This window comes from Dasypus novemcinctus, chromosome 17, assembly GCF_030445035.2.
Source record: "Dasypus novemcinctus isolate mDasNov1 chromosome 17, mDasNov1.1.hap2, whole genome shotgun sequence".
In the NCBI taxonomy this organism is placed as follows: Eukaryota; Metazoa; Chordata; class Mammalia; order Cingulata; family Dasypodidae; genus Dasypus; species Dasypus novemcinctus.
The window spans coordinates 24,341,030-24,345,668 of NC_080689.1; the positions used below are offsets into that span (position 1 = coordinate 24,341,030).

Genomic DNA, 4,639 nt, shown 5'->3' on the forward strand with positions numbered 1-4,639 from the left:
CGAGAGCTTCAACCCTAGTTTCTGCGTCATGTTTATTAGGAACTCCAAAGCAGCTGTTCCTCATCAGCTCAGCAGCCTTTACAATAACTGAGGACAAGTGCAACAAATAGGGAACAGGTAAGCCAGTCTCCCACAACAGCAGAGGGACAGGAGTGGGACTGGAGAACCTGGTAGCCCTCTCACTCCATCCTCCCCCAGAATGATCTTCATTTGGAAATGGGTGAGCCAGGCTGGGGAGAGGGAGCTGAGTGGACGCTCCTGCCCCTTAGGGCTGTACCCCCATTACACCCCATGATGCAGCCCTTTCAACAGGGCCACCCAGCGAAACTGGCTGATGTAGTGGGAAGGCGTGGACACTCACATCCGTCTCTGTGATCCCCTACAATTAATAATCCTTTGAAGTTCCTTGAAGCATCAAGCTTCTTGAACTCTGATGAATCCATGTCCACAGGTTTCCGAGATTAGAAAACCATCTGCAAGTGGAAAAATAGTCTTTCAGATCTGTAGCCTTAGAAGCTTTACCCAAGAAAGCCAGTGACTCCCTTTCTAAGGCTCCTTTCACTTTTCTTGGCCTCACTGGGTACACGATGTTGCTTGTGTATATGCCATTCACGGTTGAAAGGCCGTTCAACTTGTCAGGGGGACAGAAGTGATGCCTCTGGGTCCGCGTCTGTTTCTAGTACAAAGGCACCATATTTAAATAACCATCCACATAGAAAACAAATAAAGATGAAGAACCACACTTTCAATGCAGGCTTTGCTTTTTCTTCTTCTTCTTTTAATGCCGTTTAATTGAAAAATACCAAGCTGAACTTTATCCCCACTATCCCTCTTATACAAACTGGGACTGTAAGCCATGAGCTGCCCAAGTAAGCAAATACTATACTCAGCTTGGCACTTGAGATGTTCTCAAAAAAAAAACAAAAAACAATTCCAGCTGAATAGCTCCTTTCTGCTACTCCTCCAGTCTCACACTTGGTTGAGGTGAGCAGAGTACGTTCAGGATAATGGCAAGCTGGAATGGGAGGTTCTACACAAAGAGTCCTTACACGACTGCCAAGGGCAGAGGCCAGGAGGAGCCCGAACTGCACACACCCCAACCTCCAGACCCTAACCCAATTTAACTGCTGTTGGTCTGACATGCCCAAGTATCTGTAAACCTGTAGCCTGATATTATTACATTAATTTTTTTTTCCAAAAATCCCAATATTATACAAGTTCTCCTTTAAGTCATAGCGGAAGGGAGTTTCTTTCCAACTTCAATAGGAGGGTTGTGAAGCATTCTATAACCAAAGAGAGAACAGGGACAAGTAGAAACATTAAAAAAAAAAAAAAAAAAAAAACCCGTGGCAAAGACTGCCTAAGATACGAACCAAGCAAAATAAATGAGCAGAGTTTCCTAAGGGGCAAAGCAGCGATGTGATTTGGTTTTCCCCTAAGCAAATGCCCTCAACCAGCCAGGAGACAGCTGCAGAGTGGAAACTTCAGGAGGTCTTCCCAGTTTCTATGATCCAAAGGCAAGCCCAGAACACCCCCACGCCTCTTCCTCCCTTCAGAGAGGAGGTGTTCTGCCGAAGTGGAAAATCAACACTTTCACCCTGGAGTTGTTTTAGTCCCAGAGAGTCAGCAAAGATCTCCGGATGCAAAATGATGGACCAGCGGCAGCCTCGGTGGGGAGCTGCTGGGCCCACATGAGTAGTAGCAGAGACGGCCCGGCAGGGCCACGGGTTTGTTCGTGAGCAGATCTGGGACATTCCTCATAGACATCACCCCCCCTCCAAATATCTGGTCCTGAAATATGCCTGGGAGGACAAGTCAATACCATCGAGTGATTATTGTCATGTAACTCCACTTGCACCCACAGACTAGGGAGGCCTAGGAAAATTCTGAGGACAATAGTAAACCCAGTAGATAGGTTATGAAGTCCCCATGAGCCAGAAACTGTACTAGAGGCTTTACATTCATTATATCCTAGAATATGTGCAAAGTCCACGAGGTTGAAGAAATGTGTATATCAAAGTCACTCTTCTTCCACCCTCCTCTTGGGACATGGGTCTTGAATGCCAAGCAACCATAGCTAGGAGTCAGCTGTTGGCCGAACATATTTTCCTAACTCCTTATATCCTCAGTTAGTGTCCTCCTTTGAGACTCAGAGGACACAGGAGGTACGAAGGAAAGTGGAATCATGAATCTTGCTCCCCTGACTCCGGATCCAGTGCTCTCTTCATTACAGAAGACATGTCTTGCCCTCTCAGCTCTCCCTTCCCTTTTTTCACCGAGAGTCATCAGCTGCTTCACCCTCAGCCCTGTTTCCCTCCCACACAACTGCCTCACTCCCATCTTTTCAGTCATACAATCGAGAACCATCTTTTCACACAGTTCGTGCTTTTATTTCTTTTCTTTTTTTTTATCTCTATATTCTGCTCCACAGCATGGAAAGCCAGGCCTTGGAAGACTGGAAAGCTACTTGGAAGTTCTCAATTGCCTTTTGCCTTCTGTGTCCCTTTTCACATTTCCCCCCTGATCATTGCTTAAGAATTGCTCACCAGTTCAGGCATTAGTCCATTTGCTGGCAATCTCTTAACACAGTTTCACAGAGTAAGTGGCAGGTGCTACATGTGTTCTGTGCATGTGGGGGGTCGAAAGGAATAGCATGAGTCCTAATGTGGAGACCTGCTTTTATATATTTTTAAAAGGTATTTGGTTAATCAAGTGTCTGGATTTCAAGGGACTCTGAACATTTGCAAATCTAAGTATTTTATTTTATTTTACTGCATCCCAGTTTCTTTTTATTTATTTATTTTATTTTCCTTTTTTTTTTTAAGTATGGAGGCTCAAGTATAAGATGTAGAATATTTTTGTTTAAGCTTTACAAAAAACAACAACAACAAAAATAAAACAAAAACTTCTTTGCATTCCATAAAAATTGACAGAAAAGCACCTGGCCAGAAGAGCAGAACGGTCAGCAGATTGCCCACCCCACCCCAAACGTGGTCTCGGCCGGGGTGGGGCAGGTCTGCGCAGGCCAGCGCTGAGGGCTGCCTCCCCTTCCTCCCAAGCCGTCCCGTCCCCCCAACCCCCAACCCCAAGCAACTCCCACACACATGTGGAATCAGATTTCCAGTTTCCTTCTTTCACACAACGCAGTTATTTCATAAAAATTTTTTGTTTTACATTTTTTACACCAATGTAACAAAAAGGTGGGAGGGGGGAAGGCAGACAGACAGTGTATTTTATGCCTATAAATGGAGGGCAGGAAGACGGGGCTGGGGGGTGAACAACAAACGCACAGTCTCTATGGAAATCTCCAGAGTTTCGATAGCAAAATGTGGTGGGAAACAGGTCTCAGAGATGGAAAAGGGTGTTTATCAGGTATTATTCTCAGGGAGAGATGGCTCTGTGGTCGGTGATGCAAGGTGTTAGGTGACCTGTTGGTGGGGGAGAGGAGGGCAAAGGGGAGCAGAAAACGAGTTTTCTAAGAAAGGAACCTAATGGGTGCATGGCATGTCTGGTTAGCGTGAAGCAGAGGTTTAACTTTGCTGCTTTCTCTTCAAAGCCGCCACCAGGTCATTCTTAAGAGCTTCTTGTTTTGATTTGTCTGCAAACGTCTGCACAGACCTCAGACCATTAACGATGCCCTTTGTTTTTCCAAAGTAGATCTCATTCAGCGTACTTCTGATTTTATTCTCCATGTCCTCCACCAGGCGCCCAATGTTGGCTATGTGTGGGGAGGAGTCGTTCACACCTTCATCTTTCTCCATCTGTCTGGTAAGGCTGCCTCCAAGGTTCCTGGTGCCAGAGCCGGATTTGTTGGTTTGGAGCCACAGCATTACCTGGAGGTCAACTTGTAATGGGCAGTACGACCACTGGATTTCTCCTGCACTTCCACCACATGGATGGAATCCCAGCAGCCTTTGATCTTCTTTGATCCATCTCCAGCCTTCTTTATGAGGATCACTCCAGCAAAGCCATGATCCAGATCCCAGAGGTAGACAGAGAAGACGCCACCTTCAAAATACAGGTCTCAATACTGGTCAAAGGCATTATTGGCTCCCACCTCCAGCTTTCGCAGCCAAGCAGACGGCATGGCCCCATCTTCCAACGGTGGGTCATACTTGTTACTCCATGGTGACCTATACGAGTCCCCATCTCTGTTGTAGTCACACAGAAGGTAATCTTTTCCCACCACCTTGTCTCTGGCGATTTTCAGAGGCTGGTCAACAGAAGACTGGAGATCTTCACATAGACTGGGGACCAGGTCGATCAGGTCGCTGAGGTTTTTCTCAATTTGCTGTGGAGGCAGGCGCCTCATTAAGTCCAAGGCACAGTCTAGCTGCTGATCACTAGGTTAAGATGCTTAAGGGGGGGCATCTGACACAGGGCAGGCTTTTAGGGAGTGAGTGCTCATTTTGTCATAGTGGGTGATATTCATATTTTTGATGTAGGAAAACCAGTTTCATAGGGCTCAATCTAACATGGTGGCGGCGGCCGCGGCCGTCCTAATCCCGGCGTCTGTGTCTCTCCCCCACCGCAGCAGGGCCCAGCCTTTCCACTTCCCCAGGTGCCCAGGAGTGAACGTCCCTAAGTATTTTAGACACAAGTTGCTCTTGTGAAATTTTCTTTGACCAAACTCTAATTG

At 46.6% G+C, this 4,639-nt stretch overlaps 1 pseudogene; it reads right to left on the reverse strand.

Moving 5' to 3' along the window:
* Nucleotides 1-3,404: 3,404 nt before the first annotated feature.
* Nucleotides 3,405-4,341, reverse strand: LOC101419691 (F-actin-capping protein subunit beta-like; annotated as a pseudogene).
* Between the last annotated feature and the right edge of the window lie 298 nt (nt 4,342-4,639).